Below are 27913 nucleotides of genomic sequence, written 5' to 3' on the forward strand. Positions count from 1 at the left end.
AAAACCTCAAAACGGAATTCCTCCTAATCGCTCCTCCCAACCAATTGACCATCATTCAGGATTGGCTGAAACACCTAACAGCACTCAACTGTCAACCTCGTATTATTGACTCCGCGAAATCGTTTGGAGTTACTCTGGATAAAAATCTAAACATGCAGAAACACGTTGGTACCGCAATAAAAGGAGCAAACTTTAAGATGAACACCTTGAGAAAACTCAAACCCTTTCTTCCTGCTAATGACTTCAAACTGGCAGCTCAAGCATTAGTAATCCCAAGAGTGGAATATGGGTGTGCCGCTCTCTGCGGTCTCCCCAGATCAACGACGGCCCCACTAAGAGCTTCAATCAACACAGCAGCTAGACTCATCACAGGCTCCAAAAGAAACTGTCACATCTCCCCTGACCTTAGAGCCCTCAACTGGCTACCTTTCGAAGCAATACATCACAACACTCCAATTTATCTATCACAAAAATTGGTGCTCTCTTGTGGCAACAGATACTCCAGGAGCGCCAATAACCTTCTACTGAAACCACAACAATTTGCCAAGAAGAAAACCTACAACCGAGCCTTCTCGGGTATGGCGCCCAGGATCTGGAATGCTCTGCCCACAGAAACCAGACTGAATTCCTCTATTGTGTCTTTCAAAAAAGAAGTTAAATCTATTCTCCTGTCCAAATTCAAATGAACTATGTATATTTCTTGTAATACCATTGTTGGTTTGTGCTGAACTGTTTTGTTGATATTTCACCCTGTAAAGTGCTCCGATACCCAAAAGGGTCTTGTCCGCGCTATATAAAACCTTCAAAATAAATAAATAAGGCTTCCGAGTTGTGGTGCTGTGCAGATGACAGGGAGAAGAAGATGCATGTGTCATCTGCATAAGAGAATAACGCCAGACCCCAACTTTCCAACAAGTCCGCAAATGGGCACACATGTATATTAAAGAGTGCTCGACTTAGGGAGGACCCTGTAGGACTCCTGAATTAAGCACATATCACTCAAAGGAGCCTGTGTCAGAGATCACCTGGAAAGACCAGTCTTCTAAAAAAGATATCAACCAAGCAAGGGCTGTTCCCTGTATACCCATCTTGACCAGCCTCTCAATAAGAGAAACATGGGACACAGTTTCAAAGGCAGCACTAAGATCAGGAAGAATCAGCACAGCTGTCTCACCTTCATCTAGGAGCCGCCTAAGATGTTCGGTGACTCCTAACAGGGCGGATTCTATACTGTGTTCCATCCTGTACCCCGACTGAGAGGGATGAAAATACTCTTGAGATTCTACGACGTTGTAGAATTGTCTGTTGACATGCTTCTCCATTACTTTCGCCAAAATGGGAAGCATTGAGACTGGTCTATAATTAGACCAATTCTTAGGGTCGAGATTCTCTTTTTTTTTTCAAGAGGAGCCTAACCAATGCATGTTTCCATGTTTGTGGAATTTTCCCTTGCATAAGGGAGGTGTGAACGCTTTCTACTAGAACTTGCAACATCTCAGGCTCAAGAGAACTCGACTTGATCGGAGGGAGAAGATCTCCTGGTGAGCCCAATCTAATTAAGGTCAGTAATGCCAAAAACGTAGGCAGATCCAGAGTGTCCCAGCAATTCAGTATCGGCCCATCTTGTACCTAGATCAGTTCAGTCTTTTCTTTGACCCCCGAAGGACTAGCAGTAGTACTCGGCGACCCAGCAGTCTTCTCTCCGATCTTAAAGGAAGCCTGAATATCTGTCACCTTTTTAACGAAAAAACAGGCCAAATTGTCTCACTGAGCCCGAGACAAGACTGGTGCAGATATGATATTCTTTGGGTCAGAGTTCTTTCACTACTCTAAAAAGGGGTTTTGGGCAGGTTTGGTCGGCGTTGTTTTGGTCCGTGTAAAATGTAGAACGGACCACGCTGCAAAGCCCATGATACTTTCTGAGGGATATTTTATATCTGGTCTTACGCTCCTCATTATAGACACATCTCAAGGATCTCTCTAAGGCTTTACATCTTGACTTCTCCGCCCATAATTCCTCAGTAAACCAAGGAGCTAGTGGGTGAGATCTGACTGAGTGACTAACTTTGGCTGGCAAACCTATATCCAGCGCTTCCCTCAGCCAGAATTCCATCCTAGGCTGGTCTAACTCAACCTCTTGATTTAGTTCTAGCAGTGTATTCCTCAATTGGCTATTGAGGCCTGGTATATCTAGTCGCAACCAGGCCCTGTACTTAAGTGATGGGACCCTAACCTACACTGGTCAGAACTTTACCTGTATGTGCCAAAAACGGTACTGCATAGTGGTCTGACCATGTTCATGGCAGAGGAAGGGATGATTCCAATGAATTAATATTGGAAAAGAGTGGGCCCAACAGATGTCCTTCTTTGTGTGTAGGTGATAAATTGGCTAAATCCAGACTCTGCACTCTCAGGTCCTCAGTTAAGGTCTGCCCAGACCAGCCACATTATTCTCAAAGGGGATGTTCAGGTCACCAAGTAATATAAAATTAGAGGATCTGAGAATATGCAGAGCCAATATGCCTGGGAACAATGAGCACTATTTTAGGAAATAACCTGGAGGGCGATATATCAAACGCCTGACAGGGTAAAGTTATCTGAGCGTTTCATGCAAAGGTAATCGCTTCACAGGCCGGGATTGGAAGCTCACAGATATTACATATCAAACATATTATCATCCTAGATGTGTGCTACCAATTTTGGGTCAATGCTATTTGCCTTCAACAGTGCAATGTGTGCATCACTAATGTAAAGCATAAATTGCAGGGGAACCAGTAGAAAAGCCTGCTTGATATGTCCAGTAGTACCATTATTTTATCAGTGCACACCGTTTCCTTAGCTATACAAATCGTAACGCATTTGTTAGTATATAATGATTGAATATGTTTTAGAATCTCTACAGAGATCCTCAAATTACACATTTTAACCCACAGAATAGATCTTTTAACCACATCTAAATACACTCTCCAGATTGACAAAGGCGCAATCAAGAGCGGGGTATCTTTCCTTAGGGCCTAGAACATAATAGGGTCAAGAACAAGAGAATGTGATGAACTGTGCAAAAACCTGTGTAATAAATTGGGAGGATATGTGTGAGGAGTCCCCTCCAGTACATCGCGAACCGCCCGGCCATTCCAACATGGCGGCCGCCATGCGGCACATAGGAAGTCGGGTCGGCAGTCTAGCAGGCCGACCGGACATTGCCAGCGTTGAACCAATCAGGGAACAGCCAGGCAGGGCCTTGGGGACAAGAGGGAGGCACTCGAGACACCAGAGAGCCCGGGAGAAGGAGCGGAGAGGAAGGAAGACGAGGAGGAGGAAAACAAGGAAAAGACCGAAGCGGACAAAGACAGAGCCGATACCAACAAGGAAGAGCAGCAGGTGCCCAAGGGCGTGCTTCCCACCGACGAGGAGGAGCAGAGCACTGACGACCGCTCAAGGAGCAACACGATTGAGTCCAGCACTCCAACCTTGGTAGGAGAGGCTGCGACTTCCACCCCCACTGCCCAGGAGGGCCATGGGTTCAGGCAAGTTCCTAAGAGTGGATTATTTGCATTAAGGGGTTGGTGGGCGGGGGTCAAGGGCCACACCACCCTAAGTCACCGCACGTTCCCTGACACCTAGGCACTGTACGATAGGGACACACTGGTGACGGGAGCACTACCTCCCCTACTTGTTTGTAACCCAAAACAGGAGGTCTGACTATGTTTTCTTCTCTGTTTTGTTTGTCCCCGTGACGTCCACTGCTGACATCCATCTCCCGCTACACCCTGAGGAACCCCAGCAAGGCAGAGACGCCACCAACAAGGAGGAAGCCACTACCAGTGGACCCGGACTGTGTTTTGCCAACCTCTTGCCCAAATCCCGACTTCCTTTTCTACGTTCTCCTAACAAGAGGGAACAACAGACAGTCATCCAAGACGTATTGGGATATCTGGATGATTTTCTGTTAATAAACATCCTCATACTAATCTCCTCAAAACCCCTCCAGTGTATTTTTTGGGGGTTTTTTTTGCACAACAAAACAAAATGGTCAGCCCCAACCAGTGGCGACCATCACAATATGATTAGTCTCAAACCATTTTTTCAGTGTTCAGATAATTATGGTAAACATTTTACCAGGTGGGATTTGCATAGCCAGTAGTCAGTAGTTGTGCAGTAAGTTCCCATCTCCTTTTTTATAAATATAATACTGAGCTGGACCAGCCTTGTAAGAATTTTCCTGTGCACTAGATTGCTTAATAACTGTAGATAAAATCAGGAAACATTAATCAGGAACCAAACTAATTGTCAGAGCCAGTTAATCTTGGGGTTTTTAATTCCTGACTAACCCTAGAAGATTTTTAGTTGAGAAGAGAAGCATCTGTGTTGCCACCACTATCTTATCTTACTTGGATTTTACCTGATGTGTACTTTGCTTTTTTGTCATTTTCTTTGTCTGGTTTACTACAAATCCTAGGTATCACGATAACGTACTCAGAAAGTAATCTGCTTGCAAGCACATTTCTACGTAAGCATTTCATCACAACACAGTACATTTTGATCAAGGATAAAGTAAACTGAGCACCCTGCCTTGTATTTTGTTGTTGTCTATTTGGAGACAGCTCTGAATCAGAAATGTAAACAATGACTAGCAAGGGACCTCAGACACAGCGTGAATTGAGACAGTGTTTAATATATAAACTGCTTCTGACACAGCTCATCAGAAGAGCACATCAATGGATTATCCTGGACGTTAATCCATGACTGATTGCCACCCCAGCTGACTTCCATCACTATCCTGCAAAGGACAGAGGCCTGTTGTACACCGGATGGGCTTCGAGATACATCACACACAGAGGTAAATGGGAAGTTGGGTTGCTCCAAGGAGATCTGGTAGAATGCACTCTTTATTATGATCTTTATAGAGTAGTTAGAGTTAGGTAGGGTTATCAGTATGATTTATATTTATATAATCATATAATCACTGCAACATTATAATGTCAAGTCAAGTCAAAAAGAAACTTTATTTAGTTATTCCCGACCATAAACTGCATTTCCATTAAAATATACATTTTACACTGTACAATATCTCACTTTCTAAAATACGATGAAACGTAACAATTGATTTAACTGATAAGAACATGACCATTTCCCAGGCTAACATATAGTAAAATAACATTTTGTTATAAGACTCCAAGAAATTGTCTCATTGTTTGTATTCCTCTGCCTGGGTTTGAGACCTGGGTCCTAGGGTTACCAATGTTTTATTCGGGATGACAAGTGCTGTATAATTAAAATTATGCAAATGTTTCCCTCGGTTTAACACTTTTTCTGCAATGATTATATAGTTTTTGATAAAACATTTTGTTCTATATTTCCTTGGGCTGGCCTGTCCTTATGTTAAAATTGCTTTTGTAAATCTGCTTTTTGGAGAAGTTTGTTTACCGTTGAGAAAAAAGTTATTCCTCGACACGCCAGTTGTATGGAGGAACTTCTCAACCAGCTAATGGCGGCTTGCTCCGGTCTGAATATTCAATACCAGGAAGTTCGGTTTAAGAAGTATTTTTCTTTGGACCATGCCTGTTGGGCATGTGCACATAAGGTGGCTTATTGTTTCAATTTTGTAGCCGCGTAAACGGCAGGTCGTGACTTGCTTATTGCCCTTCCATGGTGGAAGCAGATCTTTTGATAGCTGCACTCCGTGCAGGTAACAGAGGTGGGGCCGGGTGGGGGGATTTAGAGGGACGATGCAGAGGGAAAATCAAATAATGAATTTTCCCTCTGCATCGTCCCTTGAAATCCCCCCCCCCCCCCACGCAGCCCCACCGTTGTTACCTGCACGAACCGCTGCTGTCTTTTGAGTCATAAAATCCAAGGCGATACAGCTCAAAACTCCTTTTTATGGCTGGTTGTAAATGCGCCAAGACATATGTTTGTGGCCTCCAGTTGTTATAAGAATTAATAACGGCTCAAGCATGTCACCTCTTTGCTAGGACTGAAACATTATAATGCTTGAAATATTCCACTTCTTCACCATTTTTGTAATGCTTGTAACAATACTTTGTTTCCTTCTGCTAATTATTGCAGCTCATGTCTTTTACACACGAATCCAAACGCATCAATAAATGTTTGAAATGTCAATTTGTGTATTTCGTGTCTCTCTTTGGGCATGCCTGAGATAACAAAGAAAGGGTAGTTCTGTTTCCAATATTTCCTTAGGGGGATCAGAGTGGTCATGTTCTGAGGTTACAGACACCATCAAGTACCCTGTCAGGTTTAGAGATCCAGTTGACACACTGTGAGCTAGACAGGAATTGGGCCAACATATTCTGATTATATGAGGGGACTCAGTCCCCATATTTTGACACATATGTTGTCCAAATGCAGTCTTACTTACTCAGTAGAAACAGTACAGCATGACACGACCGTTATAGGTTAGGTTCTTATTAAATGGGTCTCCAGAGTAGTTCTTACGTGTTCCCAAAGCCCCTAGTCACCTTATATGGAGATGTCCACAGAGTTAGGGAATAATCCTCCACAGCTAAATAGGAAACCTCTATTTTTATCTGCACGTTGTTCAAACTTGAACCTTTAAAATGATCACCCACTTTAGTTTTTCCCTTCTCCCACTTCCATTCATTAAAATGGCAAATGCACTAGCAGAATATGCCACTAAATTGCAGACAGTCAGTAACACAGATGTTACAACAAGGGCTTTATCTAATTGGGGGACATGTTATGGTTGTGGTAGAGGCCCACAAAGCATATAAAACAGAGGTTTTCCTGCAGCAGATGCAAACACTGGAATATTTCATACATATACAGAAGCAGTCAAACTAGACCAAAACAGGGAATATGAAGAGATAGAAATACCATTAACATTTCAGAAACGTACAAACTAATTTCACGGCGGCGTACCAGATACACTAGGAAAATGCACGACTGGGGCCACTCAGCAATGACAGGGCAACACGGCCAGTCTCAGCAGACTATACACTATTTCCACATATAGGAGCTCTCACAGTAGCAGAGCTTTCGGCACATCACACAGATTAGACTATTTAGATGATTGACACAGTTCGTCATGCGAACAATCACAGCAACCTCAGTGAGAGCTGTTCAAGCTGCAATGCTGCATATGGCTGTAGCTGCAATTAGTACAGTGCCTATTGATGCATTTATGGATAAGGCACCTACTGGACAAAAAGAAATTCTGTTCTGGAGTGCACAAAAAACAAACCAGATTGAAGCAGTAGTTCCCTATATGGGACCCCAAGATAAACATTGAATTCTTACAATGTGCCTACTTTTAGGCATGTTACCCCGGTTGATGTGCTGGTTCCATTAAGTGATTACGAGCAAGAACTAACAAAAATTATTGCTGAAACCTATACTATAGCTCGAGATAATCTGGGAGCCAGACCTAATTAATCACAACTCAAGGGTAATTCAGGAAAAGATAACTTGAAACAGGCACCGGGTATTCTGTAAAAGCTGGGATAAACAAAAAATAAAGATAAGAAAGTCACAGGAAGGATCTTCCCAACCGGAGATCTATGAAAACCGCTGTAACTGCGTAACCGTTAAACAATTAAAGAACCTGATAGGTGTCAGTATAATGATACAAGTCATTCGCATTCCTTTCAGAAATCACCCGAAAAACGTTCGGAGAGAGAAGGATGATCACAGCTCGGATCAGGAGAGCATGTGAAACCAATAAGGACTCACAAGGCTCGTCTGACATCATAAAAAAAGGAAGAGACTTCCACAACAGGAGCCTCCTTTAAGAAGGAGAAAGTGGCAGGTATTTCCCTTAAATATGTCACATATATTGAAGACACTGCTTCGGAAAAAGGAGTAGGCGCAGACTCTGCTATACAGCGCAGCAGAGGTCACGATAGTTAGCCAGAATCTTCAATAGTTTCTGGTGGCGAGAGCAATTAATGAATTTGTTCAGGTGGAAACACCAGACCAGAGAGTTAGTTCTCCAGGTAGATTATATGATTTGGACATCCAAGTTGAGTGTGATATACCTCACACCATTCAAATCCTTTTCTGTGAAAAATTGACACTAACATATGACATTTTCTTGGCTGAGAGGGATTGGCCACCGGAGTTTGGTAGAAAGGATCCACAAGGGGAAGACCTAATAATACCATCCTTTACCACCCTCGTTCCTGATGGTGTAAAACATGCGTATGCCATGGAGTGTGCCCTTGCACAAGCCAAGGCATTATGCCACAACCATGTAGACTGGGATCAAGATTCCCCTTATCATGGCATAATAATAAGGTCCAGCCCGCAAGTGCAACCACAATACCCCATTAAACATAAAGCTAAATGGCTTGTTAGAGAAGTTCAAACTCAACTGGAAAATCAAGGCATAATTGAGCCTTATGTCTTACCAATGAACAAACCTTTGTTTCCAGTAGTGAAAACAGATCACTCATTTCGCTTAGTCTTAGACTACAGACATTTAAACAGTCATCCATGCATGTTTGCAGTGCAAAATTCACACAGCGCAGAACTAATGAACAACAATGTGTGCAAAAAATATAAAACAAAATTAAACATTTCAAATGGCTTTTCTGCCAAAACATAGCTTGAAAGCAGGGATTTAACCGTGTTCACCATACTCGGGTCACAAAAACGATTTTGCCGATTCCTACAAGGATATAAAACAGCCCAGGCTTGTTCTCTGCCCGTGTAACATCAATTCTTCAAGAAAATGGCACAGAAGCATTGTCCTATGTCGATGACATATACCTTATGGATGATGATTTAAACACACATCTAGCTAGATTAGATGGCATAGTTGTGGAATTTTCTGAAAAAGGCCACAAATTCAGGTAAAGACAGTGTTTTGTTTTGGGGTTATGAGTTATCAAATAATTGCAAAAGCTTGCCAATACATTTCTTAGAGAAGTGTGCGCTCCTGCAACCACCAAATCCAATAAAAAAAACTACAATCACCTTTGGGCTTCCTAACCTTTGGAAGGACATATATACCAGGCTATGCCAGGTAAAATAGTTTTGTGATCTAATACGCCCAGCCATCTCAAACACACATTGGACAACAGTACATTCACAGATTCTGAGATCACTGCAAACACACATGCTTGAATCAAAACATTTACACACGTTAACACCACAAACTTGGTGATCCGCGTAATCACAGGGACCACAGGTTACACATGTCACTTTCAATGAAGGTGACACTACCAATTGCATATAAATCCAATGCAGAAATGCATTTTGCACCTACTGAAAAAATATTGACTGCAGTTCAAACGGCTGTTCTAAAGGAAAGATCACTGGCTCAGGGGAAACGCACATTTGTTGTGACCCCCCTCCCAGCTCTAGAGACTATTACAAAGGCCAGTGTTCCTAACGCAAAAGCCTTACATCCAAGATGGATACAGTGGGTCACTTCCTTAACAGTTACTGATGTAGACTATGTCTTTGACTCTACTATATACACACAAGAATTCCTACGATATAAACAAGAATACCCTGTTCCCAATTACATATTGCCTCTTGAGCAGTATGACTTCACTGGCTATACTGATGGTTCTGCCCCATTCTGTAGTCAGAAAAACAGCAACCCTAGGCCTCTTGCGCTGCAGTGAGGGGAAAAATGAGGGATGGAGTATTCCAACCTCGTAAAACATTGACACAGTCACTAAGTGATTTACTGCACATCTGGCTGATCTCAAAGCTCTAATTCCGACATTAGAAAATACAGATCCTCATTTCCACACAGTGAGAGTATGTAATACATATCATTGTGTCCAGTCTAACAATGAGCACTTACATTATTAGTGCCTGAATGGATTCAGAGATTCTAAAGAGAATACTATTAGGCACAAGTTGCATTGGGGAAAGGTAGCACATTAGAAAGAATGTTTGCGACGTGCTCATTTAATTCATACATTGGGCCACCAACCTGCTGGAATGCACATTGCTGGGAATCAACTGGCTGATAAAGCAGCAAAGGCAGCAGTCCAGACTGCTGTCGTACCTGCAATTTCTTGTTCCCATACAAGAGTGAATGGAGAAATGATGGTAGCTGTCAATGCTTTATGCGTTGGCACTCCATTAACCAAAAATGATGCAGCATAATACTCCTACCTACTGAGTACGTGAATCTTGGCTGTTTCTCGTATTCCTGGAGTGGGTGATGGAGAGATTCCAAATTCTATGTCAGGACCCGGAAGAGGCTGTTCTCTCTTCGCTTTATTAACATTCATTTTTCTCCAGCAGCCATGTTCCTAGAAGTCATTTACATTAAGACTACATTACTACATTCCCCATGAACAGTTGGGAAAAAAAGAAATAGAAACAGTCCATCCAATCATGACACAGTCCTCAGTATAATGGTCCTTGTAACCCCTCTATCTCACTCTTTCTTCGTTGCTCCAGCAGCAATTCAGATAAGTGCAGTCACTTTCCCGTTTGTTTAATGTTGTTGTCTTTGTTCATTGCCAGTTAAATGTACGTGCGGCAGCTTAGAAGCTGATCGCTAATATGTTGATTTAACGTGATCGCGGGGGCTTTCTCGCTCCTACCCGGTCACTTAATAATTTTGCAATCGGCTGACGTGCACAGTGTGGTCTTCTGACTGCCAGATGGCCCTGTGCACTTTCAAGTTTGCGTGCTGCGCGTCTCTGGCCCGCACCCACCCCCGGCAGCCGGTACATGTCAATTTCACTGTCGTATTACAGTGAAGTTCTTTGGCCGATACATGGGAGAAGCCTATGTCAATAACCATTCGCAGTTCAAACAGAGCAAGGTTTTTAATTTATCTGAGGCAGGAGCCTGGTAGTGCGAGCTACTGATATTTAGGTCTGCGTGCCACCGACTGAAGGAAGTAACACCCTGCGGGGTAAGACCAGTCTAATCTTTGGGACCTCCCATGGGTTCTGTCAACCCTATAAATCACAGGGGTGCCTGTTCCAATTTTCTAGCTTCCCATAGAAGATTAATAGAGGGCTCAGCCCCACCACATTGCCCCATATTTGATCCTGTTTTCACGCAATAACACCATAATGGAGTTTGAGGAAAAGAGGGATTACATGGAGGAGGAGGAGGTTACCTACCTTTCAATCGATGACCGCATCTGCGCAGTGATGGGCGCGTCCATCGTCAGGGCTATTTCAAAGGTGGTAGCCCCGCTGGAGAAGATATTAGCTCTCCAGGCGCAATGCTAAAAACCTCTCATAGAAAGGGAAGATTCCACAGGGCAGTCCGCTACCCCTGCTCTCAGCCCACCCCTGTCCCTCGACAGGCGTAAGCGCACGGACGACCCCAGGGTCGATTTAGATGCTTTTGTGTGCCTCAAGAAGGTGTTCCTAGACTTTCAGGCCCAGCTGGATCCACAGATTCCTGGTCCCTCAGGAATGACCTCAGCCATGCCTCCACAAACTGATCAGGGGAATGGGGATGACTCGCCCAATACCTCGGATCAGGATGGGGACTGATCTAGGCCATGGCGTCCAACCGTCAGTCCCTTGGCCAGTGCAAGCCCTTCCTCAGACACTGTGCCACCTTTGAAAGGGGATCTGCTGGATCCCGATGATTTGTTACATCCACGGTCGGCGGACTGGTGCCCTGCACCCAAGGTAGTGGCCTACATGGCAAGCCGCCTGAGGAAACGTCTCGTTAAGGAGGTGAGGGGCTGCCTTAAGGCGTAATGTCCTAGGCCATATTTGGAGGGGAAGGTGGCTGCCACCCTAGGGATAGACCCCAAAATGGCCACCTTCCTTGTCAAATTTGTCTGTGACCCCAAGAAGAGCATCGACAGGTCATGATGCTCGCACCAGGATAAGCTCCTGGACATGGCAGGCCCCCTGGTGAAAATCATGGGTATGGCGGAGGATGCAAAAGCCTCCGGATCCCTCATCTCTCCGGACGCTTTATCTGGCTGGGCACAGAGGGTCATCATCTTCCTAGGGAGCACGAATTGAGCGATCTCTATTGAGCGGCGCAGAAAGCTATTGATCAAGATTGACCCCAAATTAGGGAAACTAGCCACGTCGGAATCAGGGACAATAGCCCAGGGAAACCTGTTTGGGAGCCGTTCATATTTGTCAATACTTTTAACTTTTTGGACAAAGCTCAATACTCTATTAAGAGGATATTCACCTCCCGTGTTTTTGCCGCAGCAGGTCAAGGTAGGGGGCGCTCGTCCGGCTGTCCCTTCCAGCAAGCCTCCAGAGGGGGCGACTCCCGCCGGGGCCAATGGCAGGATTCACGCAAGTTTAGGAACTTCTTCCAGACCAAGAACTGACCACGCGGCGGCAGGGGCAGAGGTGGATCCAGAGGCGGAAACAATGCACAAGGAGAGAATTCAGGGCCTGGTGGCCATTCAAATTGGGGTCACCAGGCCCTTTTTGTTCGAACTGGGATAAGCGCTCCTCGGATGCATGGATCCTTCAGACGGTAGAAGGATTCCACATAGAATTTTACAGAACCCCAGCCCAGACTTTCCCGGACCTTTGGTCTTTTCCAAGGAACAGCAGGCCCTAGTGGACCAGGACATCACCAATCTTCTACAGAAGGGGGCAATAGTGAGAACAATGATGCTTGATTCCGGTCCAGGGAAGACATGGCTTGGCAGTTCGGGCTGGACTGTTCCCATGAGGCACAGGGTCAAGACTGATTTGCATATGGCCATGTCTAAACTGGGGTGGTGTAGTGGGCAAAAGAACGATGGATTTAACCCAGATCTCTTGACTGGGGGAGAATGTATGCATTGTCAGCATTCCGTCCATCAGTTGTTTGTTGTAACGCTTTTTGCCCTAAGTGGGATGGGTATTCCCAGACGTGGGACCCGTGCTCACTACGCCACTGGAGTCAAGCTATCCTGGCTGATGACGGCTGATAGCCAGAAACCGGTCCTAGGATGCTTGATTCCGGTCCAGGGAAGACATGGCTTGGCAGTTCGGGCTGGACTGTTCCCATGAGGCACAGGGTCAAGACTGATTTGCATATGGCCATGTCTAAACTGGGGTGGTGTAGTGGGCAAAAGAACGATGGATTTAACCCAGATCTCTTGACTGGGGGAGAATGTATGCATTGTCAGCATTCCGTCCATCAGTTGTTTGTTGTAACGCTTTTTGCCCTAAGTGGGATGGGTATTCCCAGACGTGGGACCCGTGCTCACTACGCCACTGGAGTCAAGCTATCCTGGCTGATGACGGCTGATAGCCAGAAACCGGTCCTAGGATGCTTGATTCCGGTCCAGGGAAGACATGGCTTGGCAGTTCGGGCTGGACTGTTCCCATGAGGCACAGGGTCAAGACTGATTTGCATATGGCCATGTCTAAACTGGGGTGGTGTAGTGGGCAAAAGAACGATGGATTTAACCCAGATCTCTTGACTGGGGGAGAATGTATGCATTGTCAGCATTCCGTCCATCAGTTGTTTGTTGTAACGCTTTTTGCCCTAAGTGGGATGGGTATTCCCAGACGTGGGACCCGTGCTCACTACGCCACTGGAGTCAAGCTATCCTGGCTGATGACGGCTGATAGCCAGAAACCGGTCCTAGGATGCTTGATTCCGGTCCAGGGAAGACATGGCTTGGCAGTTCGGGCTGGACTGTTCCCATGAGGCACAGGGTCAAGACTGATTTGCATATGGCCATGTCTAAACTGGGGTGGTGTAGTGGGCAAAAGAACGATGGATTTAACCCAGATCTCTTGACTGGGGGAGAATGTATGCATTGTCAGCATTCCGTCCATCAGTTGTTTGTTGTAACGCTTTTTGCCCTAAGTGGGATGGGTATTCCCAGACGTGGGACCCGTGCTCACTACGCCACTGGAGTCAAGCTATCCTGGCTGATGACGGCTGATAGCCAGAAACCGGTCCTAGGATGCTTGATTCCGGTCCAGGGAAGACATGGCTTGGCAGTTCGGGCTGGACTGTTCCCATGAGGCACAGGGTCAAGACTGATTTGCATATGGCCATGTCTAAACTGGGGTGGTGTAGTGGGCAAAAGAACGATGGATTTAACCCAGATCTCTTGACTGGGGGAGAATGTATGCATTGTCAGCATTCCGTCCATCAGTTGTTTGTTGTAACGCTTTTTGCCCTAAGTGGGATGGGTATTCCCAGACGTGGGACCCGTGCTCACTACGCCACTGGAGTCAAGCTATCCTGGCTGATGACGGCTGATAGCCAGAAACCGGTCCTAGGATGCTTGATTCCGGTCCAGGGAAGACATGGCTTGGCAGTTCGGGCTGGACTGTTCCCATGAGGCACAGGGTCAAGACTGATTTGCATATGGCCATGTCTAAACTGGGGTGGTGTAGTGGGCAAAAGAACGATGGATTTAACCCAGATCTCTTGACTGGGGGAGAATGTATGCATTGTCAGCATTCCGTCCATCAGTTGTTTGTTGTAACGCTTTTTGCCCTAAGTGGGATGGGTATTCCCAGACGTGGGACCCGTGCTCACTACGCCACTGGAGTCAAGCTATCCTGGCTGATGACGGCTGATAGCCAGAAACCGGTCCTAGGATGCTTGATTCCGGTCCAGGGAAGACATGGCTTGGCAGTTCGGGCTGGACTGTTCCCATGAGGCACAGGGTCAAGACTGATTTGCATATGGCCATGTCTAAACTGGGGTGGTGTAGTGGGCAAAAGAACGATGGATTTAACCCAGATCTCTTGACTGGGGGAGAATGTATGCATTGTCAGCATTCCGTCCATCAGTTGTTTGTTGTAACGCTTTTTGCCCTAAGTGGGATGGGTATTCCCAGACGTGGGACCCGTGCTCACTACGCCACTGGAGTCAAGCTATCCTGGCTGATGACGGCTGATAGCCAGAAACCGGTCCTAGGATGCTTGATTCCGGTCCAGGGAAGACATGGCTTGGCAGTTCGGGCTGGACTGTTCCCATGAGGCACAGGGTCAAGACTGATTTGCATATGGCCATGTCTAAACTGGGGTGGTGTAGTGGGCAAAAGAACGATGGATTTAACCCAGATCTCTTGACTGGGGGAGAATGTATGCATTGTCAGCATTCCGTCCATCAGTTGTTTGTTGTAACGCTTTTTGCCCTAAGTGGGATGGGTATTCCCAGACGTGGGACCCGTGCTCACTACGCCACTGGAGTCAAGCTATCCTGGCTGATGACGGCTGATAGCCAGAAACCGGTCCTAGGATGCTTGATTCCGGTCCAGGGAAGACATGGCTTGGCAGTTCGGGCTGGACTGTTCCCATGAGGCACAGGGTCAAGACTGATTTGCATATGGCCATGTCTAAACTGGGGTGGTGTAGTGGGCAAAAGAACGATGGATTTAACCCAGATCTCTTGACTGGGGGAGAATGTATGCATTGTCAGCATTCCGTCCATCAGTTGTTTGTTGTAACGCTTTTTGCCCTAAGTGGGATGGGTATTCCCAGACGTGGGACCCGTGCTCACTACGCCACTGGAGTCAAGCTATCCTGGCTGATGACGGCTGATAGCCAGAAACCGGTCCTAGGATGCTTGATTCCGGTCCAGGGAAGACATGGCTTGGCAGTTCGGGCTGGACTGTTCCCATGAGGCACAGGGTCAAGACTGATTTGCATATGGCCATGTCTAAACTGGGGTGGTGTAGTGGGCAAAAGAACGATGGATTTAACCCAGATCTCTTGACTGGGGGAGAATGTATGCATTGTCAGCATTCCGTCCATCAGTTGTTTGTTGTAACGCTTTTTGCCCTAAGTGGGATGGGTATTCCCAGACGTGGGACCCGTGCTCACTACGCCACTGGAGTCAAGCTATCCTGGCTGATGACGGCTGATAGCCAGAAACCGGTCCTAGGATGCTTGATTCCGGTCCAGGGAAGACATGGCTTGGCAGTTCGGGCTGGACTGTTCCCATGAGGCACAGGGTCAAGACTGATTTGCATATGGCCATGTCTAAACTGGGGTGGTGTAGTGGGCAAAAGAACGATGGATTTAACCCAGATCTCTTGACTGGGGGAGAATGTATGCATTGTCAGCATTCCGTCCATCAGTTGTTTGTTGTAACGCTTTTTGCCCTAAGTGGGATGGGTATTCCCAGACGTGGGACCCGTGCTCACTACGCCACTGGAGTCAAGCTATCCTGGCTGATGACGGCTGATAGCCAGAAACCGGTCCTAGGATGCTTGATTCCGGTCCAGGGAAGACATGGCTTGGCAGTTCGGGCTGGACTGTTCCCATGAGGCACAGGGTCAAGACTGATTTGCATATGGCCATGTCTAAACTGGGGTGGTGTAGTGGGCAAAAGAACGATGGATTTAACCCAGATCTCTTGACTGGGGGAGAATGTATGCATTGTCAGCATTCCGTCCATCAGTTGTTTGTTGTAACGCTTTTTGCCCTAAGTGGGATGGGTATTCCCAGACGTGGGACCCGTGCTCACTACGCCACTGGAGTCAAGCTATCCTGGCTGATGACGGCTGATAGCCAGAAACCGGTCCTAGGATGCTTGATTCCGGTCCAGGGAAGACATGGCTTGGCAGTTCGGGCTGGACTGTTCCCATGAGGCACAGGGTCAAGACTGATTTGCATATGGCCATGTCTAAACTGGGGTGGTGTAGTGGGCAAAAGAACGATGGATTTAACCCAGATCTCTTGACTGGGGGAGAATGTATGCATTGTCAGCATTCCGTCCATCAGTTGTTTGTTGTAACGCTTTTTGCCCTAAGTGGGATGGGTATTCCCAGACGTGGGACCCGTGCTCACTACGCCACTGGAGTCAAGCTATCCTGGCTGATGACGGCTGATAGCCAGAAACCGGTCCTAGGATGCTTGATTCCGGTCCAGGGAAGACATGGCTTGGCAGTTCGGGCTGGACTGTTCCCATGAGGCACAGGGTCAAGACTGATTTGCATATGGCCATGTCTAAACTGGGGTGGTGTAGTGGGCAAAAGAACGATGGATTTAACCCAGATCTCTTGACTGGGGGAGAATGTATGCATTGTCAGCATTCCGTCCATCAGTTGTTTGTTGTCACCCTCCCAGACTTCGTCAGCAACCTTTTCCTGGTAGAGAAAAGGGGCGGCGGACAACGTCCGGTTATCAAATCAAATGTAAAAATTGTATTTGCCTTATTGATATGAAACCATAAATGTATACATTATACATCACAATCACAAAATAGATTATATACAGTTCATTTGCTACACACTTAAAAGAACATTCCCCTTGATAACATCATAAATTCAGATTTATATTACTAAAAAAGAGTTCATTATAAGGTTTAATAACCAATGCCACTCACATGTGTCCAGCCCTTCCCGGTTTCCAAGCAAGGGGTCATTGAAGTCATAATACTGACTCAATATCTAAAGAATATCTTGTTATTCTGGTTACTCATAATTTAGGGCATCAAAATATGCCAATTTTTTTCTTCTTCCTATGGCCATTGTGATATAAGTTAGAACTGATAGGCAGATATCACTTGTTTCCAGGGAGCATAAATAATGAAAAGCGTCCTGATAAAAAACATAATTACCTCTTTTAAAAAGAGGGCCTAAAAACCGTTTCCTAAGGTCTTTATAAAAACTGTAAAATAAGATAAAGTGCGTTATGCTCCATTGTGATTTGCCATCACATGGACAGTTTGGTAGGTTTTTGGACCATGCCCCACTTTTTGGGAGGGCAAGCTGTACATGGAGTATGTCTAAGCGCAATCTAGTGAGTAAGGATTTTGGCTGTATCTATTACACCTATATCAGGGGCCAGTTTTCTCATGCAGGTATCTGGATGGGAAAGCCATTTTATTTTTTTCCAAGCATCTAGAGCAAGACAGTCTTGGATTATATCCTTCGTGAACCGTGTCCTGTTTTGCTCCATATGCTATGCCATAAAATGATAGGACTAATATATAGATCATCTTCTAGCAAGGGTAGAGCCAGTTCCTTATGTAAGATGTAAGTAGAACTAGATTTAGGTATTGCCTGTAAGCGCGCCAAAAACAAATTTTCTAGCGTCTGCAGTTTTGCACAGTTTGTATAACCCCATAAGGGGGCACCATAACCCGCACTTGGTAGACATTTCGCTCTGCATGGCGTCAACATTTATCTAATCAGTTTCTGTCCTATTTTACTAGAAAATCGAAAAATCATTTCTATTACCCTTAAAATGTTCATTTTGATATATCAAATTGACTCTCCCACGAGCCCGATGCAGTAAATTGAATACCCAAGTATGTAAAAGTTTGTGTCTCCCCCAACTTCTCCTCCTTAATGTAATGTGTCCTCCTATTTGCCCTACCTTTCCAGTTTTCTTTAAATTCACTTTCATGTCTTTATCATCCATAAAATCTACGAATGTATCTATTAGTAGCTGTAGCCCATTAGCTGTTCTTGAGAGCAGGACCGCATCATCTGCGTAAAGTAAAATAGGGACGGGCGGGTGCCAACCATGGGGACATCAGCTTCAGTTTCATGTAGGCATGCAACCACCCCGTTTATATAAAGTAGAAGAGCATGGGAGCGAGGACACACCCCTGTCTAATACCTCGGGTGACCTTAAAGTTGTCTGTGCGCTCCCGCTTGGGCCATATCGTACCTTTGCTGGAAGGTGGGAATACCATTGAGATAAAAAATTAATGATGCCCCGTGGTGCTTCTAGGTCCACAAGTGTTTTCCAAAATTTATTATGATTTACCAAATCAAACGCACTGCTCAGATCTGCAAAGCATAAATGCACTTGTCCTGGCCTAACTACCGTGTATTTACATATTAACAGATGTAAATTGACATATTGTTCTATTGTTCCGATGTCGGGTCTAAATCCGTATTGGGTATCAGGAAGTATATGTTTTTCCTCCACCCATTGTTCTAACCTGCCTAAGAGGATTCTGCCCATTATTTATGCACTGGAATCTAGGAGAGATATTGGGTGATAGCATTTCACCTCGATTACCTTTTTAAAAAATAGGGACTAATATACTTTCTGTCCACGAGGTTGGAGGCAAATCCTTTAGTGTCGAATTACATACTTGGGTCAGCATTGGTGCCCATAAAGTGACGTGTGCTTTAAAAATATCTATGAGGACCCCATCGGGACCAGAGGCTTTACCACTAGCTGAATGGTTTAGAGCGTTGGTGACCTCTTCCTAGGGATTTGTCAAAGGTATTTGTTGGTTCAATTTGACAAAAGTGTATTAATGAGAGTTTAAAAATGCTGCCCCCTGGATTAAAAATAGTTTTAAAATGTTCTATCCAATCCCTCTGATGAATCAATGTCTCAAACTTTGGGTCTTCTTTCTGCTTTAAAAAAGGGTGGTTTATTATTTTCCAGAAAAGAGTGTTAGCCTCAGATCAGCAGCCTGAAGTAGATCTTCCCATATTGTGTCCTTTCAACTCATTGTTCCTTTTAACAAGGGCATTTTTATACATTGATCTCCATCTGCTAATTTTTACTCTGTCTTTTGATAAATCCTGCAGTGCTTTCCTCAATTTTCTGTTTATGGTTGAGCATTCTCTAACAAACCCTCCCAAGTTTTTATTATTTTTCCCACTGGGCTGGTATTTCTTCTTCTCAGCAATTTGAACCATAATTTTACAATAAGCTTCCATAATAAGCGTCGGAGTGGACATAGGATCTGTACTGGCATAAAAGTCATTAAGGGAGTCTGCCATAATTTCCTTGGTTTTTGCTATGCTATCTAGGTTTGCCCATTTTATAGTAAGGCCATTTCTACACTGTATTTCAATTTGATTTAAACCATGTAAGCTATTTGGTCTTTTAGTATTTATATTAAGGGCTAATCTCAAGACAGCGTGGTCACTAAATACATTCGGGATATCAATAAGGGAGTCTAATAAACGTTCATCTTTTTCTGCCACCAATACATGGTCAATAACATAACTTTTACCATTCCCATAAAACGTAGGTGTTTCGCTCTCACCTTCCCCACTACATTGTGCCATAAAAGTCAAATTATACTTATAAATCAGTTCATTTATGCATAAAATGTCGCATACCATCACCATTTGTTTTCACGTATCCACAGCTTTCAGGGCCTTGTCTATAGCATTTAGTAATATTAAAACCTCCTCCCTAAAATAAAACGTAGTCCGCCTTAATTTTCACTAGAAATATATCAACTTCTTTACTTAAGTCCATTATAACTGTCACTTTCGTTGAATCAAAAACATTATATAAGAAGTTGACTATAACCAGATTAACTCTTTCTTCAGCCATTAAATGGATTAACTGGAAATAGGGGGAAGACAGAGGTCCTTAAGACTTTCATTTGGAAGGTAATTGATATTAAAGTAGCCAGACCTCCCTTGGCCCGTCCCATCCCGGAGGGAGTTGCTGGAGTTAAAAATGATATGAAGCCCTCCACAAAAAAAGCATCTATTGCCCATGTCTCTTGAAAGCAAGCTAGCTGAGCCTGGTTAATAATCTCTAGCCACTGTGGGTTTAATAGTTTATTTCTTATTCCAGCAATGGTCCAAATATTCAGTAGGGTTTTGGTGTTTTTCATAATTTGGCAATTTGCGGGACTCGGAACCTTACTCTGAGAAATGTTAACCTTATCGTATGCTTCAGCCGACAGAATTTGGGCATCCGTCCCTTGAGAGGTCAATGGACCCAGTTCTGCATCCTTTGGGGCGCATTCTTGGTGTTGAGCATCTAATATAATTTGTTGAGTGCCCAATATCGGAATACCTATTGCCAGATTTGTAGCGTGTACATCGGCATGTTTATGTCCCTTTTCTTCAGTCTTCTTTTGTGGTCAATCCTGAACATCATAGTATGATAGGGGAAGAAACCAATTTGTTGTTGGGAATACAGGCTGGGTTTTGTATGCAAGTATCTGGTTATCTCGCCAGTCATTCTGACCATTTGGAGTGGTTTTTACAGGTACTTTCTTAGGTGCAATTTGTATAAGATTTTGGGTTTTGTCCAAAAACATTTCAGGCCTATAAAAATACCCCAGAGGTTTGGCTCCGATATTCCTGGTAATATTGTTATCATCAGCTATGTTTACAAGATCCGAGAAGAGAGTCCTTACCACAAATGGGATACGGAAATTCACCACAATACAGTCGTCTTTATCAGGTTTCTTAGAGGGTCCTATCCAGCTGACTCTTCTTACAATTATAATTTCTTTAGCCAGGTAATATACTTCAAGATTTCTTGGGCAGCCAGTGTATCATCTTGTTCTTTAGCTCATGCCAGCTTTCCGTTACATTTCGCGTTAGTCGATACGTTTCTTAATATAATTACAAAGGGAGTTGATTCAGACGGGAGATGTAAATTTCTCACTAGATTGTCATTTTAATGTTGCTGATATTTATTATTTGCGGACAAGATAACCGGGTTTTGAGTGAAGGTCTTATCTCAGGCTACTAATGTCAATCTAGGAGGGGCATTTCCTTGTGGCACTTTGGCTAAACTGGCTAAACTGGTCTTTCCAATAAGTAGTTGTACGTGGTCCAGAACTATTTTGAAAGCTACCTCGAGGAGACTAATCCCAGTGTTTATGTTATCCAGCTCCTTCTTGAAGCATTCCTCTAAAGTAGTCAGCCTATTATGTACTTTTTTTAAAGAGAAGTCTGTTGTTTTAGCGGGCTTTGTCAGTTTCTCTTTAGGAGTCAGTCTGGATGTCTTAGTTTTAGAAATATTTCCTTTCCGTAATTATCTTCCTCTTTTTTTAGACCTTTCGGGGATGTATCTGCCAGCTGGCAAAATGTCTTTGCCGGCGGGGAATCAGAGTCCCTAGGTGCGGGATCGTCAGTGATCGTCAGGGGACTATTAAAAACACACAGCGTCCCAGATTGTGCAGCGGTTAGCGAGTTCTCCTTTTCTATCATGCAGTCTTTCTCTGTCACGCTATCCATGGCGCTATGCAGGGCAGAGTTTGAGGCAGCCAGTCTAACTTCCGCATTAGTAATTTCGCTGTTCAGTATACCGATAGCATTCGTCAGATAGTTTGCTATTGAGTTGGTGGAGATCGGAGTTTTTGAGCCCCCTTTTCTCAAAGGTTGTGGTAGTTTAGGTTTACCCATTTCCTAAAGTCTTTAGTGTTAATATTGGCTAATGGCTAATGGATAAAGGAGTTGCACAGTAATTGAAATCGGTGGAAGAAGAGGATTAAAAGACACAGACCTGGATCTCTTTGCTGAGTAAAGTGGCCCTGGAGCTGCTTCTGCTACCAACCCCCCTGCAGCGGTAGACAAGAGCAGACAGAGGCAACCTCCAGCGCTGAGTCGCAAGGCAAAAGGGGGGTAGGCCAGCCTCCTACAGGCTTTGCCAGGCACAGACGGACCCACCCTGGGCCCGGGCTTCGCCCGGTCGCGGCCTGTGCTGCAGGAGGCCCGCTGGTGTTAAGAGCGCCTCCAGGCACGAGCAGACAGCGTTGGTGGTGGCATGCCAACCGCGTTGGTCTCCAGGGATTGTAGTCTGACCCAACAGCCTCTGGATTGAAGAAAGGACGGGCTCCAGCACTGCGGGAGGCCCGTGGGTGTTAAGAGCGCTTCCAGGCGCGAGCAGACTGTCGGTGGCGGCACGCCATCCGCATTGGTCTCAAGCAATTTGTCTCCCCCAACAGCCTCCGGACTGAAGAAAGGACGGGCTCCTCTCAGGGAGTTCAACACTTGGCTCCTACACCGTCACTTCAAGATGGGCGGCATCCATCTTTTGAGGGATCTCCTCCAGACTTTCGATTGGATGATCCGCTTGGACCTGAAGGATGCCTATTTGGTAGTCCCCATCTTTCCCCCTCACAGACGCTTCTTACAGTTCCAGTGGGGCCCCCAGGTGTTCTAATTCGCTTCCCTTCCTTTCTGTCTATCATCGGCCCCTAGGAGCGTCACCAAGCTGATGAAGACAGTTTCCGGACACCTGCGAGCACGCGAGGTGAGACTAATCATCTACGTCTGACATTCTGCTCATGGACTAGTGTCAGAGTCGCCTTTTCCTGAATTTACAAATGGCCGTGGATCCTCTAGAATCTTTGGGGTTCGTTATCAACATGGAAAAGTCCGCGCAGGTACCAGCCCAGTCAGTAGAATTTCTGGGATTCTTGGTGAACTCGGTTGAGGCGACCCTCAGTCTCCCAATGTGGAAGTTCACCAAGTTCAGGTATGAGCTCAGGAGGACTAACTGCAAGTCTCTGATTTCTCTTCGTCACTAAGCACGGATTGTGGGACTCCTCTCGTACTCCATCCAAGCGATCTTCCCAGGTCCTCTGCATTATCGGGCACTGCAGCGCTTAAAAATCGAACACCTACGGAAAGGCCTCTCGTATTCCCAACTGATTACGCTCTCAGTAGAGACGAGGGAAGAGATGAGTCGGTGGATGGCCCATATGGAAGCCTAAAATGGCCGGGCGAGCTTTGGCTCTTAATCCAACTTGGTAATCAAATCGGATGCCAGCAGCTCCAGATCGGTGCAAGATGTGGGGAGTTCTCCACCGGTGGAAAGTGGTCCTCAACAGAACAGTCTCTGCACATCAACTGCCTAGAGTTGATAGCGGGCTCTTTCACTCTTCGGTGTTGGACCAAAGAGAAGGTAAAATGCTTGGTCCTACTGCAAATGGACAACTTAGCAGCGGTTTGTTACCTCAATCATCTGGGGGGGACTCGGTCAAAGACCTTGTTGGACCTCACTCGGACACTATGGGAGTACTGCCTAGCAAACCAGATTTCCCTGTCAGTGGAGCACCTGCCAGGGTGCTCCAATCAAGTGACGGACTGGCACTCTCACCACTGGAAGGATGCCAGCCTCTGGAAGGTGGATCCTCATCTCTTTCGACAACTCCAGGACCAATGGGGTCCATTCTCCATGGACCTCTCTGCTTCCCATCTAGACTTTCTACTCAACTGGTACTGTAGTTGGAGACCAGACCCCCATGCAGCGGCCATGGACGCCTTTCTCCAGGACTGGAGCAAAGAGCTGTCCTACGCCTTCATGCCAATTGCGATGATAATGAGACTAACGGCTCAGGTGCGCAGTCAGTGGGCGGACTTGGTGGTGATTACCCCGATCTGGAAGTGGCAAGGCTGGTTTCCAGCGATCAATGAACTGTTCTGGGATTTTCCAATCCCTCTACCCCTGACTCCCGATCCTCTCTGGGATTCCCAGAACAATCCTCACCTAATGGTCCTAGCAGGATCTCCTCGCCTCATGGCCTGGAGGCTTACGGCAACGGTGGGAAGCCCAGGGTCTTTTCATGAGAGGCTTCCTCCCTACTTGCCAGGTCCTTGGCAGATGGTGCGAACCAACGGTACCGATCCACCTGGTCCAGATGGTTGGGTTGGTGTACGCGACACCAAGTGGATCCCATGGGGCAGATGTTGTCCAGGTTTTGAACCTTTTGGCGAGCTTGGCTTCCCAAAGCGTCACTTACCGTTCGATTAATACCTTCAGATTTGCAATTTCCACAGGGCACCTTTGGCAGATGGCCACCTGGTGGGGGTGAATCTGCTAGTCTGTAAGTCATTGTGGGGCATCACACTCTCAGTTCCCCCAAACCCACGTATTTGTCATTATGGGACGTTAACAAAGTCCTTTCGCTGTTTCAAGCCTGGCCTTCTAATAAGTACCTGTTCAGGAAGCAGCTATCTGTGAAATTGGCGATGTTACTGTGTTTGATCTCTTGTCGCCGAGTATCGGATGTTTGGGCCCTGGATATTACAGGTAGAGTATTTACCCCAGTGGGGTGACCTTTCATATTACCTGACGAACAAAATGTAACTCTAAGTTGGTGTCCTATCCGGCCTTTCCGCAAGTTCCTAAATTGAGTGCAGTCCGCACCATTAAAAAGGTATAAGGTGGTTACTGCCAAGATTCATCCCCATGGTGAGAGACAACTACTGATTGATCTCACAAAGCCCCACAGGGCGATTTCTTCCCCTAGGATTGCCAGATGGGTCATGTGAGAAGCAGGGATTGATACATCCTGGTTTGGAGCCAATTCGGTGAGAGGGGCAATGGCCTCTAAAGCTATTTGTCTGGGAGCACGTCTTGAGGATATCCTCAATGCTGCAGACTGGTCTACCGACTCTACCTTTAAGACCTTTTATTTTAAACTGATTCCATCTCTGGCAAGCGTAGTGGTGAACAAGCTTTAAAATTGCCTAATCCTCGCCTCCATGTCCTGACATCGAATGAAAATTTTACAAGCAAACATAAAGGAAAGCTTCAATTCTATTAAGGACACGAAGGCGAGGATTTGCCCAACCTATACTTCTACCAGAAGATTTCTTCCCTCCCTACTAGAAATCTAAGGTGCACTTCAGAGTTTAATAATAAAGCCTGTGTCTTACAATATGTTTGTGTTCCTGTCATGCCATGTTGTCTCATTATGCTTTAAGGTTTTTCCTTAAGTATTGACAGACAATGTGTATCTTTTTATCCTTTTAGGGAGGGAGTCTAACAAACAGGAGTGAGACAAATGGTGGAGTAATGTCTACGCAGGAAGAAAGAGGGCGATAGAGAGGCTACAAGGGCCATTATACTGAGAACTGCATCATGATTGGATGGACTGTTTCTATTTCTTTTTTTCCCCAACTGTTCATGGGAAATGTCGTCTTGTAACGTAAATTACTTCTTGGAAAATGGCTGCTGGAGAAAAATCAATGTTAATAAAGCGAAGAGACAACAGCCTAATCTTCGCCTCCGTGTCCTTAATAGAATCAAAACTTTCCTTTATGTTAGCTAGGAGATTGCAGACTGTAGGAAAGTGCTCATTTTTGCATGGTTAACCCCCCACTTCTTGCCTGGCACATGATGCACATTGACTTAGTGCCCTGGGCCCCTGTCAATCAGGTTTCCAGGGCCTGTGTTCTTTCCCTCAGCTTTACATTTGTACCCACAATTGGCACATCGCTGGCCACAGGTAAGCCCCTTGTAAAAGTTACCATGGGTACCAAGGGCACTGTGACCAGGGAAGGCCTCTAAGGGCTGCAGCACCTATTGTGCCACCATTAGAGGCCCTGTACCTTAACACCCACACACTGCCACTGCAGGCTGCATGTTTTGGTGCAGAGTATAGTGAATGAAGAGTTGACATGGCACGCAGGGATGTGTGCCATGCCTGCAACCACCTACCTGGGCCCTAGGTAAGTCACCCCTCTAGCAGGGTGCACTAGCCCCCAAGTGAGGGTAAAGTGGCTTCAGCCCTGTACCCCTACAGTGTCTAAATCCATTCTTAGGCATTGCAAGTGTAGTAAAGCCCTAAAAAGTATATAGTCTGAGAGTTGGTCATTATGAACTCCACAGCTCCATAATGGCTTTACTGAAACCTGGGAAGTTTGGTAGCAAACTTCTCAGCGAATTAAACCCACACTGATGCCAGTGTTAAATTTAATGTAAAATGCACACACAGGGCATCTTAGAGAGGACCCCTGAAAAACGACCAGCACTGATGTGGTTCTTGACTGGATATCCGCCATTTGCCACCACCAGACAGGTTTCTGGACCCCTGGGTAGATAGCCTCCACTCTGAGTCCAGAAACAAAGCCCATCCTGGGCAGAGGTGTCATGCCTTCTCCCCCAGAACGGTCTGGCACCACGAAAGGGGAAGCTTCAAAGGCCTGTCACCTTTGTAAGCCATCCCTGCCTTTTGCTGCCCCCGGCAACTGGCTCCCACCGGTTCTGGCCCCCACTTTGGGCGGGAGAATAGGCAGGAAAACTAAGCTAGGAGGAGAGGCGAGCCCACCTTTGCCAACTCCAACCCTCAAGTGGAGGAGGCAAAGCACACATCTCAGTCCCCTCCATCTTGGAGATGAGGGGACCCAACCAATTAGGAAGAGGCTCATGCCCTCCTCCCACTGGAGGGTGGCATAATAGGGGGTGTAGCCACCCAAAGCAAGGGACCTTTTGGTCCCGACCTCCCACCCCTCTAATGCGACCCTGAACCTTGCCTCCTCAGATTCGAGGGAGAAAGAAGGAGGACCCGGGTGACCCAGGAAGAAGAGGACACCAACTGCTTTGGCCCCTAGACCTACTGGCCTGTCCAAACTCAGACCTGCCTACAGCGAAACCCCGGCGTGCCCAGCAGCCCCGCCAAGGCCCGGAGGACCTGATCTAGCATCATCTAACAGACTCTGTCTCCTGTAAGCACTGGATTTTCTCAAGCAAAGACTAACCCCTGGAATCCGGATCCAGTTGGCTCCATGATTTTGCACCACTCTGCCCCCAACTCCCACAGCCAGAGTTCGAGTTGCCCATCACCAAGAAGAGGTCTCCCCAGCGATCCTGCCCTGGGATCTGTTGATCCCTGACTTTCCTCAAGCCAACAACTGTGGCCTCAACCTGAAGGGTCCCCCGAACACAACCAGAGCTGGTAAGAAGAACCCTATGCAAAAAAAACACCCCTGCACCCGACGCCCCACGACCTTGGGTAGCCCAACCGACGGTGTCCAGGCATCCCCCAAGAACCCAGCTTACCTCTTAAGCCGGTGGCTGCCTTCAGGAAGTCTCCCTGCCCAAGCCTACATCATGTTTGCTGAACCGAAGGTCTTCATTGGAATCCACAGGGTCCCCGACATCTCCTTGGCACACTGCATCCCGGCCGCCCCAGTGCCGCTGGTGGTGCAGTTCCCGTGCTGATTGCTGACCCCTGTAGCAGTGTTGACCTTGACCCCAAGAGCTTTGCTCTCACACCCGAGTGGCATTCTCTCTTTTTTTTTTTTTAAGTCCTCATTCGCCTTTGATAACAAGGGTCTCCCTTAGTGTAGCACCAGCCAGAGATCTTTGTTCAGAGCCAATGATGGATCACTTTACACCCTGCTCCAACTTCTCCAACCGTAAATAGCTCAGTCTGACATAGCCGCCTGTGGAGCTACCGCCGGAATAATCAAGCAATACGGTGTAAAGACCTAATCATTGGACTATATATGAGCAGAAGAATTCATCAAGTTTTCATAAGGAAGCCATAACTCATTCCTCTTATTTTCAGATTTCCTATCTAACCGGATAGTGTATTT

At 46.0% G+C, this 27913-nt stretch overlaps 1 protein-coding gene across 3 annotated transcripts in view; it reads right to left on the minus strand.

Moving 5' to 3' along the window:
• LOC146821565 (N-acetyllactosaminide beta-1,3-N-acetylglucosaminyltransferase 2-like) overlaps window positions 1-27913 on the minus strand; it is a 162599-nt gene that overhangs the window by 24850 nt on the left and 109836 nt on the right. The gene's annotated exons all lie outside the window — the stretch shown is intronic.

This window comes from Triturus cristatus, chromosome 6, assembly GCF_964204655.1.
Source record: "Triturus cristatus chromosome 6, aTriCri1.1, whole genome shotgun sequence".
NCBI classification, from domain to species: Eukaryota; Metazoa; Chordata; class Amphibia; order Caudata; family Salamandridae; genus Triturus; species Triturus cristatus.